At 38.6% G+C, this 18076-nt stretch overlaps 2 protein-coding genes across 2 annotated transcripts in view; one reads left to right on the top strand and one right to left on the bottom strand.

Moving 5' to 3' along the window:
* LOC114658053 (bcl2-associated agonist of cell death-like) overlaps positions 1–18076 on the bottom strand; it is a 695521-nt gene that overhangs the window by 168807 nt on the left and 508638 nt on the right. The window lies entirely within an intron of this gene.
* The window catches only part of LOC114658016 (neutral alpha-glucosidase AB-like), a 204196-nt gene that overhangs the window by 112080 nt on the left and 74040 nt on the right, over positions 1–18076 (top strand). The window lies entirely within an intron of this gene.

Raw genomic sequence — 18076 nt, 5'->3', positions numbered from 1 at the left:
TGGGCAAACTGCCGCTTCTTTATATAAAATTTTAATAGACATTCTTTTGAGAAAAATTCAGTCATTCAGTTAAATTCACGAATTCATAAAATGACTAGTTAATTCTTTGTAAAAAATATTAACAAGCTTACATTATGTATTCTGTGCTAAAATGAGGTTCTGAATTAGAATTTGATCTAAAATTTTGATCTAAAATAGTGTGCTGTATTCATAACATTTGACACATCCTTCTGCTTGTCAAAGTTTTAGCTAATGGCTTGTTTTGTCCTCCCCTTACAAAGCTTACACATTCTTCACATCTGTGTGTGTTCTTTTTCAGCTAAACTAAGATATTCTAGTGCTAGGGTAGGAAATGAATCACCACTTTACATGCTTATATGTTGTTTATGTAAAACGTCTGCATTTGTAACCTTTAAAACAAGTTTTCATTGCTTTTTTTCCCCTTTTTTAGCCATCACATGGCAATCATTTATCTGTTAACCTCCTTAGCATTACATTTTTTCTTCTTAAAAAAAACAAAAAAAAAAAAAACGTAAAAAGCATTGAATTTTTTGGCATGAAAAATTTCATCTTTCTACTGTAAAACATGTAAAACAAAAAGTACAAAGTCAGAAGTGTAGAGTATAATGATACAAATAATAATGAGGAATAATATGAACAGCACACAGCACATAGGCGAGTGACGTGAGTGTCACTTTCAGCTTCATTGTCCATTTTAGTTTCACTGCCTGAAGACAGATTCACTTCATCATCACCGCTGATGAGAGACGTTTCTTACAAGATGGCATTATGAGGCTAGGAGAAGATGAGTGTACACCATTTCCCAGGTAATGCTTGGGCCTCTGACGCTATTGGCACTTTTACTGCCTGAAGAAACCTTGGGTCTTACGCAAGATGCGTCTGTACTGTTGCCTGAGTGACGCTCTACACTAAAGCTTTGAGCGCCGTTTTTACAGCCCTAGTGAAACTTGGGTCTAACACTAAGGAGGTTAATGTCAAATTTAGCATAAGTACAACATCCGTTAGCAAATGTGAATTCTTTAAATTAGCCTAATGTATTTTCTAAGATTTTTGGGATTAGGTGCTCAAATGTTCAAATTTACAAAGCAAAGTTAATTTTTGACAATACACAACTACACTAAGCAAAAATATCAAAATGTTTTTTGATTGCTAATACTTTATCATTGTAATTCAAAGTATATGTTTTTAGGTTATTCCATTATATCAAAGATAAGTATTGTAATCCTGACAGTAGTGGACATAAGGCAGGAATGTACCCTACCTACAGTTTTCCGTCTTTCCAAGAGGATTAACTTAGAATCTCCAGGTAACATGGATGCTTTTGGAATGTGGGAGAAAAAACAAGGTATCTAGAGAGATGCCCCACACAGACATTTTATACATATAGAGACTGATGTCAAAGTCCTGTCTTCTGGAGCTGTGACATAGTAACAAAGTAACACACTAATTAGTCCTTCTAAAGGTAAACATTTGTCATTGCAATTTAGTTGCTGTTGAGTTCACAACATTAAAATTAAGGATATAGTTCTTCAGATAACTTAAGTTTAGCTTTTAATTATTATGTCTACTTCTAGTTATATTTCAATTAGTGGTATTTTTAAACTGAGGTGTTCTTCTAGTCACCGAGGTGTACTTAGAAGAAACATGTAGGCTGTTTAGCAGACATAACTTGCCTAAATATTACACAAATTAGTGAATTTCTCTAAATAAAAATTTTTATTTTTACATTTATGAAGAAAGCCATGATAACCTTTTGCTTTCCTTAACCTCAACTAAAGAAATTTCTTATTTTTGGAAGAAAATAACCCACAATATTTTAATCTAACAAAAAGAGGCCTTTTAGTATAAATGCTGATCCAGAACTTCAACAATATAGTTCTGAACATCCAATTATCACAGTGCGCACACTATGTAGCTTGAAAAGCAACCCATTCTCTTAGCCATGTCATAAATCAATCTCAAACTGCTTATCTATGTTACTAAACGACAGTTTAATTTATGCATGGGCGGCGGATGCACCGATGCGCACTGCGCCTCAGCGCCCCAGAGTCAAACCCAGCGGCTTCCCAGGGTCAGTAGGTGGCGCCCAAACAACACATTTGAATCACATAACGGTAATTCAGTATTACAGTAATCCCTCGCTACTTCGCGGTTCACTTTTCGCGGATTCACGACTTCACGGATTTTATATGTAAGCATATCTAAATATATAATGCGGATTTTTCGCTGCTTCACGGGTTTCTGCGGACAATGGGTCTTTTTACTTCTGATACTTGCTTCCTCAGTTGGTTTGCCCAGTTGATTTCATACAAGAGATGCTATTGGCGGATGGCTGAGAAGCTACCCAATCAGAGCACGCAGTTAAGTTCCTGTGTGCTGCTGATTGGCTCAGCGACGGAGTGCTGCATTAACCAGGAAGTCTCATCTCACTCATTCAGCATTAACGTGCTACTGCTTCAGGGGCCGTGTCCAAGCGCCAACAGAAGATGCAAATGATTGCAGAAAAGGTAAAAGTTTTGGATATGCTGAAGGAAGGGAACAGCTACACCATTACAGCATCAATGAGTCCTCGATTCTTTTTATTTAAAAAGGAGGAAAAGCATATAAGATCTACGGCCGCAGTGTCCTTTAACCAGGGCGCAAAACGAGTTGCAAGTGGACGTGATAAGGCAGTAGTCTGGATGGAATCTGCTTTAGGAATCTTTGCAACAAGGTCGACGACGTCATGACTGCCTACAAGCTGCTCTTCGACCGGAAAAAGAAGCAGCGGCAGCAACTGCCGATCACAATGTTTTTGCAGCCTCGCAAAAAAGAGCCAGTTACTACTACTACAACTACTACTACTACTACGGATACACCTTCGGAAACCGTGGAGGAGGAGCCCCAGGAAATGGCACCGCCGTCTGAAGAGACGTAAAATAGAGTCATCAGCTGCGCAGTAAAAGTCATCATCACCTTCATCGTCATCATTTTTACTGCGCAGCATATTCATCACCATCATCATGTCATATATAGCTATGTGTACTTCGCTATACAGTAAGTGTAAACTTATCTACCAATTTCATATTGCTTAGCAGTTGTCACTGTTATTAATAGAGTAAAGGGTGGGTTGTAAACAATACAGGGAGGGTTTAAAAACGTCCAAATACATGTTAAATAATTAAATAAATATGGTGTCCCTACTTCGCGGAAATTCAGTTATCGCGGTCGGCCTTGGAACCTATCTCCCGCGATAAGTGAGGGATTACTGTAAAAGTAAGTTAGATTATGATTCCTAACAGTAAACGACTTCTACCTAACGACACAGCCAAAGAACAACATAGATGAGACCGCATGGATAAAGCGGCTTCCCAGAGTCAGTAGGTGGCGCCCAAACAACACAACCTGTAAACTAAACTTGCTCTAATCCACTGTGCCAGCAGTCTGTGTGGCGCATTTGAATCACATGACGGTAATTCAGTATTAAAAGTAAGTTGAATTATGATTCCTAACAGTAAACGACGTCTACCTAACGACACAGCCACAGAAAAACGAGACCGTGCCGACAACGTGTTTCTGACACAGCAGAGGCAAAGGAGTCACGGCTCCAAATGGAAAGAGCTCACCGATTTAGTAATACAAAACCAAGCCCATACTTCCCAGAGTCAGTACGTGGCGCCCAAACAACACATCCTGTAAACTAAACTTGCTCTAATCCACTGTGCCAGCATTCAGTGTGGCATATTTGAATCACATGATGGTAATTCAATATTAAAAGTAAGTTGGATTATGATTCCTAACAGTAAACGACTTCTACCTAATGACACAACCACAGACGACCGCCCACACCACCGCATATGCCACCTTCGGTTAGTAATATAGCCCTCCATGCCCGGATCCTCCGCCATGGTCACTTCAGCACACAAATCCGCCGCCATCACCAAACAACTTCTAGCTGACGACACAGCCATAGAAAAACAAAAAAGACACTGCATGGATAAAAACAATAAACGAAGGTGCCTACAATGCGCTTCTGATACACCAGAACCAGATGAGTCACAGCTCCAAAAGAAACTGCTTTGGTACAAATACGTATGTTTGTTTAATTAAATGAAAAATGTCTCAGGACGCACCCACCCTCCATGATATTGCATCCCTCCACATATCGGAGGGAGCAGAAAGTGATTGCCATTCTTGGATTTGCGATTCTTTCGAGAATCGCGGGCTTACTGGTTTCCTACTAAACAGGACTTACTGTAGGTAATGGCTGGTAACGTTTTGGTGAACCTTTTTAGGGCCGGTTTATACAGGATGAGACAAAAAAGTACCACATTTCAAACATTCCAAAAAAAAAAATCATTACGACCCAAAGGGTATACAAAATACTATTTTTTTTTTTTCCCACTATGTTTTAAAAATGTCTTCAAGGTGGTGGCCATCATTAATAATACACTCTTCAAGACGATTTCTGAACACTCACATGTCTCGTTCGGCCATTTAAGTGGAATAGCGGTGTTTTCATGGCAAATACGTCTTTGAGGGCTTCAAAGTTTTGAGGTCGGTGTGTGAGTACCTTCGACTTGAGTTAGCCCCACAAGAAGAAATCACATGGAACGAGATCAGGAGAACGTAAAGGCCACCCGATATCGCCATGCATGGAGGTCAACTTCCCCGAAAACATCTCCCGCAAAACTTGCATAAATCTCTGCGCAGTAAAAGCTGTTGCTCCATCCTGTTGAAACCAGGCGTCATCCACATTCATTTCTTCCAGTTGGGGCCACAAAAAGTTCTCTAACATTTCAGTGTAACATTCTGAAATAAACATCATCTTAAAACTGATTCAGTTGTTAAACGCAATGTGCTTCTGGGGCTTCCTTCTTTGCTGATAGCAGTGGCAGGCAGCAACTCCCACACAGAGCACATTAAATTTGATATTTCTGCACATTTAGGTTTATACTTGATACCACTTTCTTGATGAAATGTGTTAAAGCATGTATGTTACATTTTAAAGACAAATTGTTAACTTCATTTAAATAAAATTGTAAATAATTACGCATGTAGGGGTGGCACAATGGTGGAGTGGTAGTGCTGCAACCTCACAGTAGGAAGTCACGTCCCTGGTGTTCCCTGTTTGGAGTGTGCATGTTTTCCTGGTAGGTTTCCACAGTGTACTCTGGTTTCCTTCCACAGACATTCAAGTTTGGGTATTTGGTGATGCTAAAATGACACTATTATATGTGTGTGTGTGCTTATATTCACTTTGCGATGAGTTGATGTCCTGTCTAGGGATTGTTTCTGCCTCACGCCTGATGCTTACTGCAATGGATGCCTCCCTGGATTAATGGAAGTAATCATTAAACATCCATCCTTTTCAAAGGTATTGTGGCAAGGTGTCCTGGGAATTTTAATACAGTAATCCCTCCTCCATCGCGGAAGTTGCGTTCCAGAGCCATCCGCGAAGTAGAAACCATATGTTTATATGGTTATTTTTATATTGTCATGCTTGGGTCACAGATTTGCGCAGAAACACAGGAGGTTGTAGAGAGACAGGAAAGTTATTCAAACACTGCAAACAAACATTTGTCTCTTTTTCAAAAGTTTAAACTGTGCTCCATGACAAGACAGAGATGACAGTTCCGTCTCACAATTAAAAGAATGCAAACATATCTTCCTCTTCAAAGGAGAGGAAAGCAAACAAATCAATAGGGCTGTTTGGCTTTTAAGTATGTGAAGCACTGCCGGTACAAAGCTGTTGAAGGCGGCAGCTCACACCCCCTCCATCAGGAGCAGAGAGAGAGAGAGAGACAGAGACAAACAAAGTCAAAAATCAATACGTGTCCTTTGAGCTTTTAAGTATGCGAAGCACCGTGCAGCATGTCGCTTCACGAAGCAGCAACGTGAAGATAATCTTTCAGCATTTTTAGATGAGCGTCCGTATCGTCTAGGTGTGCGAACAGCCCCCCTGCTCACACCCCCTACGTCAGGACCAGAGAAAGTCAGCGCGAGAGAGAGAGAGAGAAAGTAAGTTGGGTAGCTTCTCAGCCATCTGCCAATAGCGTCCCTTGTATGAAATCAACTGGGCAAACCAACTGAGGAAGCATGTACCAGAAATTAAAAGACCCATTGTCCGCAGAAATCCGCGAACCAGCAAAAAATCCGCGATATATATTTAAATATGCTTACATATAAAATCCGCGATGGAGTGAAGCCGCGAAAGGCGAAGCGCGATATAGCGAGGGATCACTGTACACTGCTTGCATAACAGCAGCTTCCGCAGGAGCACACGTCACATGAAGTATAAACCCAGCCTTATTAGCCAGCAAATTATCAGCTTTGTTGCTTACAGAGATCATGAATCGTCTTAATCAGTAATGACCTGTCTTTAAATTCCAAGATACTCCTTTAACAAAACGAGACATAAGTCACATCACCTTCACATAACAGTAATCACAGTCTGTGGAAATTTATTTTATGGTTGTGATATGCTTAAGTAAAGATACATATTTGGTTAAAATCGAATGAAAGTAACTAGTATGAAACTATTTAACATACATGAAACCCAGTTCAGTTTTGTTAATAACAAAATATATTTTCCAAGTCATAGGATTTAAAATTAACAGAGCAGAATGCAAACCCTGAATGGAAAATAAACACAGTACAAATTGAGCATCTTTTCTTCCACGTAATCTCTTTCCTCACATCTGCTAACTGCTATATGTTGCTGCACATCTGAGAAGATGCACACACCCTTTCTTAATGCTATGATAAAGGATACTATAAAAGACAAAAGTGCTTCTTTGTTCCTTTTTTATGAAATGCTCTGGCATTTATTTTGCTTAGAAAAATAAATTTGTCCAGTCACATTTGGGTCAAAGGTTGCTCTGTCTTTTCATTGTTTTAAGTCTTAATGTATGTAATGAAAATTATTTATGAAAAATAAGTTATGCACATTGAGCAAGTAAAACCCAAGAAAAAAGTTTTTTTATTAACTGGCATACTCTAAAAGTTTATTAAAAACATCCTGTCTCTCTCGTATGCTTTGTGGAGGAGCTAATGTGACACCCTCCATACAATGCCTGCTTTTTCCGATACTATGTCCTTGAAAATCTGCGGCCTATGCAGCCAGGTAGTGTGTTTTTGAAAGATAGTGGATATATGGTTGCCACTTATCATGCCCTTTTCTGATGTAAAATTACACAGGATTGCTTCAGCTGGTCATACATTAATTTCTAAGGTCTGTTTGTTACTTATGAAAACTTCAATTTTTTTTTTTTATATAAATAGTTCTGAACTCATCCCATGTATGAATATAGCCTACAGCAGTTTAATTTCTAAGCAGTTGTATTTTCAAAGTATATAACAGGAAAATGTTTTTCTTTGTTCTAAAATAGGCTGAGCAGTAAGAATATATCAGGTAATTTAGTAAAAAAAAAATTAAGTCTTACCACTTTTTCAAGTGCTGCATATAATAAAATTAGATAATTGAAAATGGTCACTCACATTTCATTATTTATAATCTAATAAAATGTACTACTAAACCACAAGCATAATTGCACAAAACCTACTTTTATGAAGACCTGCGTTTTTGTTCAAATTGCAAACTGTCTTCTCTTATGAACTATATTTTTACAAAGACGTCATTATACACAGAGAAATGTCTTATTCTCCAAACATGAGTTTTGTTAACTTTGTGTTCATTTTTTTTTTTAAATGTAATACATCTAGTCAAACAAACTAGACTTCATGGGGTTAGATGTAGACAAATAAGTTTTTTTTTATTTTTTTATTTTTTTTTACGTTTATGAACAAGGCCATGATAAGTTTGCTTTTTTCAACCTCAACTAAAGAAATGGCTTCCTATTAATTTTGGAAAAAAATAAGCCACAATAAGCAGACCCAGCGGACAAATATGCTTGAGCACGGGACAAATTGTCAGTGTGATTGCACCCTAAAGCTGCCTGGGTTGAATTGCATGCATCAGTTTTACATTATTCCTTTATTTCTATTTCAGAGCTTCTGTAAAACACCCTATGTTTTGCCCTTTTCAAGGTTTCTTGTGGGAGTGATCAGACTTTATTTTTTATGTATGTGTAAAAATCATTTGAATAGTGTGATTGCTCTGTGCTGGGCCAACTGTACTGTGCTCTGGCCCGCTGAGAAGAGGTTTGCCCGAGCATGGCTCAGTAGCATTCGGGAACAGCGTGATCGCTAAACATAAACTAGCATGGAAAATAGACATGACATCAATGATGTGACAAGTCAGTGCAATTCTCATTTCATTCAATACCATCTGAGTTAAAAACAGGTTTTTATTCTCACCTTACGCATAAATGTGAATTGCATTTGGCAAAAAAAAGCTGCAAATTAGTCCCTTAACGTCATTTGTCTCTGTAAAAAAAAAAAAAAAAAAAATCTTCTAGTACGTGCAGCACGATTAACAGCTAAGTGCTGCACTGCACACACAAATCTGTAAGAGCGTAGAGTATTATCCTGCCCTACATGACTCCAAAGCAACCACAAAATAAATAAAAGGATTTTGACATGCATGCTGTCACTCCGTGTTCGGATCTTGTTTTGGCTTTATACAAAGTCGCAGATGGTAATGAAAGTGTGCCCGTGCTTAGAACAGTATGCGGGTTATGAGTGCAGGCCAGTGGAGTAGGAAGGGGGGACAATTGTGCTTGGACACGGTATGGAACAAACATGCCTAGTGTGACTACACCCCAAAGTTGGGACAAATGGGGGGGGGGGGGGAAAGTAAAGGAGGGACAGATTTGGAAAATTAAAGCACCATGAGTTTTCCAACATTTGAAATTTACTTTGACTACTTCAAAAATATTACTCTTTAGTGATATTTTTTAACAACATTATTTATTTATATAGCACATTTTCGTACAAATGGTGTAGCTCAAAGTGCTTTACATGATGAAGACAAAAAAGCCAAAATAAGAAAATAGAACTAGGGAAGACCAATTAGCATAGAATAAAAGTAAGGTCCGATGGCTAGGGAGGACAGAAAAAACAACAAAAAAAAATCTCCAGACGGCTGGAGGAAAAAACAAATCTGCAGGGGTCCACCCAGTCCCCTCTAGGCATTCTACCTAATATAAATTACCTCAATCAGTCCTCATTGTATTCAGGGTTCACCTGGAAGAACTTGATGATGACGGTCATGTGGACTTCTGGCCTTTAATCCATCAATGTAGGAACATCACGGTGCTTTGATCAGGTGGTGGTGACGCAGATATCCACCACAGAAAACTGGAAAAAGAACAGAAGAGAAAATGGGGGTTAGTACGAATTTCAGAGCCACCAATAATAGTTAATTGAATATACAGAGCGTACAGAGTATCAAACTAAAATGAAGCTATGAGAAAGCCATGTTAAAGTAGTTGTTTAAAGTGCTCCACTGTATTAGCCTGGCAAATTCCTATTGGCAAGCTATTCCAGATTTTAGGTGCATAGCAGCAGAAGGCTGCCTCACCACTTCTTTTAAATTTAACTCTCAGAATAATAAGCAGACACTCATTTGAAGATCTAAGGTTACGATTTGGAGTGCAAGGTGAAAGACATTCTGAAATATAGGATGAGCGAGATTATTTAAGGCTTTATAAATCATAAGGAGTATTTTAAAGTCAATTCTAAATGACACAGGTAACCAATGTAGTGATATCAAAACTGGAGAGATGTGCTCGGATTTTGCTTTCCTAGTTAAGATTCTAGCAGCTGCATTCTGCACTAGTTTCAATCAATTGATGTCTTTTTTTGGGTAGTCCTGAGAGGAGTGTGTTACGGTAATCTAGCCGACTGAAAACAAAAGCATGAACTAATTTCTCAGCATCTTGCAATGTTATAAGAGGTCTAACTTTTGCTATATTTCTTAAGTGGGGAAAAAATGCTGTCCTAGGAATCCGATTAATATGTGATTTAAAATTTAGGTCAGAGTCAATAATTACCCCTAAATTCTTTACCTCTGTCTTGACTTTTAATCCTAATGCATCCAGTTTATTTCTAATAACCTCATTATATCCATTTTTACCAATCACTCAAATTTCTGTGTTCTCCTTATTTAGTTTGAGAAAATTACTACTCATCCATTTAGAAACACAAGTAAGATATTGTGTCAGTGAATCAAGAGGCTTGGGGTCGTCAGGCGCTATTGATAAATACAGTTGTGTGTCATCAGCATAGCTGTGGTTGCTTATGTTATGCCCTGAGATAATCTGGCCTAATGAAAGCATATAAATCGAAAAGAGCAGCGGACCCAGGATAAAGCCTTGTGGAACACCATATAGAATATCGTGTGTCTTTGAAATATAATTACCACAACTAACAAATAGTTTCTAATTTTCTAGTTTTTAACCAGCTAATTTTGCAAATATAAATCTTAAAATAGCAAATATTGCAAACTTACCCGGTAGTTCTTAAAGTTTGGTTTGTCAGTGAACCTATTATACAAAAACTGCTTTAAAGAGCTGGTTTAAATGGAAATATGTGGAATTATCTTATTATTCACTACTGGAACAGTTCAAGTCTAATAGTGAATTTTTGTTTTTTGTATGGATTTTAAGCAGTAGTTTTGAGTTACTGGACCGAAAATGTCAAAGAATACATTTAAAATATCCATATGCTAAGATAAATCAAGTAGTGTATGATATATCATTGTATATAAACCCAATGACGAACCCTCCCCAAATATAAACCCCAATGGTTGCTAGTCTGTGGGAATCCTCATCCTCTGTCACACATTATAATTCAAGCCATTCAATTCAATGTGTATTGATATGTATGCATGCCAAAGCTAGTTTACTTAAGCGATGGTTGTGTAACTACTTCATCAATATACCAGTATTTTAAAGCTGTTGTGTTAGTATTTGTATATTGTGTTTTACAGAAAAATGCACAATATTGTTTACTTCCTTAAATGGAGGTACTGTACTTTAATAAAAACCTACTGAATGGAGTTTCTGCTTTTGTTGTGTATCAAAGGTCATAAAGTTTTACTGGTTTTGGTATTGAATTGTGACGTACTGTATATAGTTTTAATGAGATGTGCACTAATCAGATTTTATTTAGTTTTTCTTCAATATGCAATAATACTTAACGGTAATGTTGTACATTATTGTTTGTAGTAGGTTTATCAGTTTTCCAAAAAAAGTTAAGATTTTTATTAAAATAGAGAAACATTAAAAACCTAGAATAGGTTCTCCAGTCTTTGTACTAGGGGGCCAGTCCATTTGAAACTACTTTCTGCTGTTAATGACGGAAGTTATGTAATTCAATGCACTTATCCTGTCTTTGTTGGGGCTTACTGTAATGTAATGTTAAATTAAGATTCCTAACCCTTTAATTGTTTAACCTGTTGCCAAATAACAATGAAACCACCTATGCAGGTCCCATTAGCACCAATGTTTTTGTTTTTGTTTTTTTTTGGTTTTTTTTCATGAAATCTTTCATGGGGGCAACTAGAAAGAAAACAAGTAAAAGACCAAGAATTGCTAATCAACTTTGTTCAACAAAACACCTTAAAGATACCTTTAGGAAAGCAAAATATATAAGAAACTAGCAAAATACCCACGCTTCGCAGCGGCGAAATACTGGCTGAATATTTTAATTAAGAAAAAAGTAAACATTTTTAAACTGAGGGAAAATATACAAAAAATTATTTGTTAAGGATCTCTTTGTATACCACGTTGTCAATTCGTCCCTCCGGTTGTAATATGATCAAGCTGTTCGCTGAGCTTACTCTTGAGCATGCAACATACAGTTGGCCGTGTGAAAAGCAATCCTGCCTCAAATCAATGCCAACCTTTTGTAGTGTTTGTCCTTGAGACTTATTGTCATTGCGAAGCAGAGCCTTACTGGAAATTGAACGCGTTTGAATTGAAATGGGAGATTAGATGGTATAACGGGGATGCGAGGAATAAAAACTGTGTCACCTGAGGCACTGCCAGTAAAAATAGTTGCTTCAATTAGGTTGTTTTGTAGAGATGTGACCTGAAGTCTCGTGCCGTTACAAAGTTTCGGTGGCTGTAAGTTTCTCAGTAACATTATTGGTGCCCCAACCTTCAAAATGAGATTATGCTTGGGAGTGCCTGGAGGATTTAGAGTGTTGAGAAACTCTATTGGATAATGTACCGCGTCTTCTACTTCTACAACTGAATCAACAGATTGATATGTTTTTGGTTGTGAAGGTAGTTCTTGAAGTAAAATGTGGTTTATAGTCATAGTCATGTCATTTTTTGGTGTCAGGATAGCTCTCTCTCTTAACCATGACACGTCATTTTGGTGGAGATTTCATAGATCAGGGTAAACATTTTGAAGAAGGCTTTGTAAGGTATTCACGATGAGACAGAGATTTGTAGGAATATTTATTTTACGATTTTCTTGTATGAAGGTGCCATCACCTATACTCATCAGAAGAGCAGAGAACTCTTCGGCTTTTTTGTCGCCTTTCAAATGAACTCTCATGTTTATTTTTAAAGTAACAACATTGATTTGTGGCCATAGGTATGAAGATTTCAGAGATGCTTTAACTTCATCAGCTCGTGTTCCACTGGGCACGACTGGTAGGGTTTGGCGGAAGTCTCCAGCCAGTAACACTGTCAAGCCTCCCATAAGTTTGTTGGTGTTTCAGATGTCTTGGAGTGTCCTGTCTAAAGCCTCAATACCTGCTCTGTGTGCCATAGTGCATTCATCCCAGACAATAAGCTGACAATGCAACATGGCACTTCAGCCATGTTGCTCTGCTTTGATATGTTACATATGGGGGATTCAGTATGGTTGAGGTTCAGAGGCAGCTTGAAAGCAGAATGAGCAGTTCTGCCACCCTCTAGAAGAGTTGCAGCAATGCCAGATGAAGCCACAGCTATGGCAATGTTACGGTTTGCTCGGATTTTTGCAAGGAGAAGGTTTATTAGGAATGTCTTACCAGTTCCTCCTGGAGCTTCAAGGAGAAACACCGTGCCAGTGGCTGACGTAACGCTGCTCATGATTTGGTCATAAACTGGCTTTTGGTCACTATTCAGCAACTGCTCGTTATTTGTGACTATATTGGCCAATTGCGAGGTGTTGTAAGATGTCTCTTTCAAGTACTCTGGATTTGACGTAAGTTGTGACGGTTCTGTTAAAGATGAAGACAAACCGTAATGATGAAGAGATTGACCTCCAATACCAATTACATAGTTTTCAGGCAACTGTAGACAGTTGTTATAGATCAAATTTAACCACTGGTGGAGTTCTGTTCGTATATGATCTCTTTCAGTCTGTCTCCTAATATCTTCTGCTATGCTGTCTTTATGTTTTTCCCATAGGTTTAAGGGGTTTTCCATTTGGCAGAAAACCAACATGACAGCAAACAGTTCACGGATCTTTTGAGGTGAGCGAGACAGAGCAGCTTCCTGTAGAGTCTCGTCCCAGTTGGTATCGTCATGTAATAAACCGAGTGCCCTGCAGGCTGACTTATAGGTCGGATGTAGAACACCATCAACTGTTCTGAGAGATTTGAAAGATGTGGGACTTGTGATTTTGTTGAGCAGCAGTCGAAGATGGTAGCATTCAGAGTTATTCGGGTGTACAGTGTAGACCCGTCCCAGTACATTATCCTTTTTCACTCCCGAATGTCCTGGTACAGGGTTGCCCTGTTTATTTGGATGAAACATGTTGTTTGCCCACACATAATATGATGGAATTTCATTATAATGAAGTTGTTTTGCAAAATCATCGTGTTTACAAAGGTCAAAGAACGCTAAAAGGGTGGTTTGTGGTGGATTGTGTACTTTATCGGCAATGTTGCCTTCTGTGAAATAAATTCTTTGTCCGTTCTCAAGATGCACAGCAAGATGAACGACCGGAGGGAAACGTTCGTGAATGGGAAAACAGAAAATGCGCCAGGCTGCTTCAGAGCTACTAATGTAATGACCAGCTTCGTATCGAGATACTTCGTCATTTTGATTTTGTATTGTAAATACTGCCTGGTCACTTCCCTTGTTAACATACTTGCAGATGTATTTGATTGATTTTACTGAAGTGCAAAATTCGACATTGATGTGAGCATTGAAGAAGCGGGACAGCACAGGACTATAAGGGACCACCCATCTGTTGTCGATATCTACTCCTTTGATGTTAATTGTATGACCTCCATCAGCCGGTGCGCGCCGGCGGTACTGAGGGTAACCATCTTCTCCGGTCTGAGTTTCTGAGATGAACGGACGCGGGTACTTTTTAGTGCATATTCTGTTGATCATGCAGGGTGAGTTGATATTATGATGTCCACATGGGCCGTGAATCATGGTGGATTTTACTATTTTGTGTAGGGCAGGGTCAGTGTGTGGATCAGTAATTTCCGCACGGATGACTTGATCGATGAGAGCTGGTTGAATCCTATCTTTTAGCCACAATAGAATGTGTGCATGGGGAATACCTCGCTTTTGCCACTCTATGGTGTACATGTAGCAATTTGTACAGCCGAAAATGTTACTCTTCGTGAGCAAGTCTATCATTTTGCGAATCTTGAGATGAAATACACGACTGATAAGGTCGTGGCGATCGTGAGGTTTTTGACGTGGAAGGAGAGTTTCAGTAATGTCAGGCCATTTAGGATTGCAAGTAAATGTGATGAATAAGTCAGGGCGGCCATAATGACGTACGTATGTCATTGCGTCTTGTGTACGCTTGTGCATATAGTGAGGTCCTCCAGTGAAGGAAGATAGTAATATCTCATCTTGACCAAGTTCTATTAAATCAGTGTCGTTTTTGTCAATAGCATCTTTTAAGTGAACGTAATTTTCAGCTCATAGTTTTTTCTGATTTAGTCTGATATAATTTAGTCTTTCGGATTCAATTTTTGCATACATATCAACTAAAAACTGATTTAATAAAGTTCGGAAGAAAAGGATAGTCTTATCATGATGTTGTCTGATCATAAGCCGGTATGAATAGAAGTTTGCTGCAGAGACGGTTTTGTTCATAGGTAACTCACTGGTAGCATGAACTTAAGGTATAGACACAGAATAGCCGTCTTCACCATAACATGAGAGGATATTGAAGTGCATCATAGGATCTGTGGGTTTCCTTAATGCGTTGTAGTTTATTGTCTCTGGTTTTCAAGACAATATCTCTATTGTTTAACGTTTGCTCAGCGATGACAACACCAACTTGATGAACTGTGGGTTTATTAAATCTGCCTTTGTGTGCATGTAATGGTTTTTTGTCTGCGTGAATGACAACTTTGAAGTCTTAGTCATCATCTAAAATACTGTCCATTGTGGAGTGGAAGTCCTGGATGTAAGTGTTACAGTCATGGAGCATTTTTTGTAATTGCTTGACCACGGGTATGTTAAGTCCAGAAAAATTAGCGCAGCGGATTTGTGCTTCCTTTTCATCGTTCCCGACGAAATAAATTTGCAAAAATTTGTGTTCCTCACTCGGCATAGGTAAAAGACTGCCAATCAAGTGATACACTTGTCCCTGAACTTTTAAATGAAGGCATAAAATTTCCCTCAACGATTTGTTTAGCACCAAATGACGTCATTTGAAATGCGCTGTTGTACTTTCGAATATTGTTCAAGAAATGCTCACTTTGAGGATGTTCGCCATTTAACAGGCTCCCAAGAAGGTCAGGAAGCTTACGTAAAGGAGTGAGAGAGACTTTACCACTGTTACAGCACAAACCAGGAGACTCGCATTTCCACTTCTGAGCTTGACAATAGTCACAGTGAACATCCATGGATCCAATGTGTACTGTTTTGTCAGACTCATAATGTATGTTTGGGTCGTATGCAAATCCACAATTGGCTTTTTTGAGCCAAATCTGTTGTTTTCGTATGAGCCGCTTTTCATTATTGGGATCGTATCTAGAAACAGAAGCTCTATTAACTTGTGGATTTGCCTCCGTGTATTTAGCGACAGCATCTCTATGAACTTGTGGATTCGCTTGCGAGTATTTAGCCACAGCGTCCCTATTAACTTGTGGATGTGCTTGCGAGTATTTAGCCACAGAGTCCCTATTAACTTGTGGATGTGCTTGCGAGTATTTAGCTACAGCGTCCCTATTAACTTGTGGATTTTTCTGCGAGTATTTGGCAGCAGCTGCACGAAGTTGCTTCCGCCTAGCTGCATCAGAAAATGTATCACGACGTCTGATACGCCTCCTTTTTACTGTGTTCTCACAGCTTGGATTGCTGCTGTCATAATCAGCTCGAGCTGGATTTGTGTTGAACTGACATTCGGTATGTGTCAATGGATATAAGCATACAACTGGCTTCATCAATAACTTCGCATCCATCTTTTGAGAGTTGAAATATTCATAAACATCAAAGTGTCCACTACTCAAATCGTTACCTGTGAATCTAAGATGTTTAAGAGGCATTGACGGTTCTCCAAAGGTGTAAAATATTTGGCCATTTTGGTACACTTGAAAGCGACAACCAATCAATTCAGCGGCAGCCATCAACTCACATGCAGAACCATAGGTGAAGGGCTTGAGCATTTCAGTCTTATAGTGCTCCTGTGTAGTATAATTATCTCCTGTACCATCATCAGTCCACACTTTGAACCTGTCCCAGTCATTTAATACATAAGACACAATGTCCCTGCGGATATCAAAAGTGAGCCTGATATGTCCGTGCAATATGTAATACAGAGAATGGAAAAGGCAGGCGCCATCTCGGGGCATGGACACCACTCGGTAAGTGATAGTTCTTTGATTGATGGTGATCACCTCCATAGACATGTTAATAGGGGTACAGTTGGAAGAATAAAGGGAATGGGTACTTGATCAGTAAACAAAGTATAAAATACCTACACAATAATTATAACAATCATAATAAACGAAACAGTAGAGAACCGCGAAGCAAGGAGAAAGGGCAGCCTTATATGGCGTATTTGGCGGCACCTGCACGAAGTTCCTTAAAACAACAGCAGAGAAGCCGCGGATTAAATAAAACCTACACAATAACCATAACAATCGTAATAAATGAACAATAAAACAGCAGAGAACTCGTGGATTAAATAAAAAGGCTGCTCCCTTGGCGAAGCAAGGAAAAAGTACGGCCTTATATGTCGTTCGTTTTTAAAACGGTGTTTAAGCTGTGAAAAAGCAGCTTCCTTGGCAAAGCAAGAAAAGGAATGAAGACACCGCAGCGAAGAACAGCCTTATATGGGCAGGCAGTCAATTACGTGGGAGGCGTGCTGATTTCCGCAGCAGCCACACTTATGAATATGCTAAGCACAGTCCTTCACCCGCGAATATTTACCTTATATGGGCAGGCACTCAATCACGTGGGAGGCGTGATGATGCAAGACGCAACCACCTCACAGCGACCGAGCTGCCCGCTATGGCCGTATACAGTATACGAAAGTAGGTTCCAGTTATGACCGTTACGCGTAGAATTTCGAAATGAAACCTGCCTAACTTTTGTAAGTAAGCTGTAAGGAATGAGCCTGCCAAATTTCAGCCTTCCACCTACACGGGAAGTTGGACAATTAGTGAGTGAGTGAGTCAGTGAGGGCTTTGCCTTTTATTAGTATAGATAGGGTGAAAGTGCTAGCAAAAAACAAAAAAAAAAACTTCATTGACTTCTGATTGGTTGTTGCAAAACTTGCAATCATTGATTACCTTCAGAATAGAGATTGGAGAACCTTGAACTACAACATTAATTTTGAAAGTTTATTAAATTACTGAAATTTAAGTGTTGTAAAGGTAACAGGGAGTTAATAAAGAGATGAAGGTACTGTAGTAATTTGATCATTTTTTTCCCACTTTCTGTGAACTTTGCCTCTGCATCTTGGATAAATCTTAGAGTACAGACAGTAAGAATTTTACATTATTTTAAAGAAAAATGAATTTGATTTCTGGAAAAAATTGATTTATATACCCAAAATTAGATTTGCAATATTTGTTAAACATGTATACTAAAATAATACATTTTGATCTAATTTATTAAAACTAAAATTTGTTCCTTTCAAATTTAGAAATGACATAAATGCATTGCAGTTTCAACTAATAAAAACCCTTTCTCTGAGGATGAGCCAGTTTAAGGTCTGTGTTAGGGTGTGATCAGTGTACTAATAAAAA

Source organism: Erpetoichthys calabaricus, chromosome 1, assembly GCF_900747795.2.
Source record: "Erpetoichthys calabaricus chromosome 1, fErpCal1.3, whole genome shotgun sequence".
Taxonomy (NCBI): Eukaryota; Metazoa; Chordata; class Cladistia; order Polypteriformes; family Polypteridae; genus Erpetoichthys; species Erpetoichthys calabaricus.
Note: the sequence above shows the minus strand (reverse complement) of the source record. Positions and strands in the feature narration are given on the sequence as shown.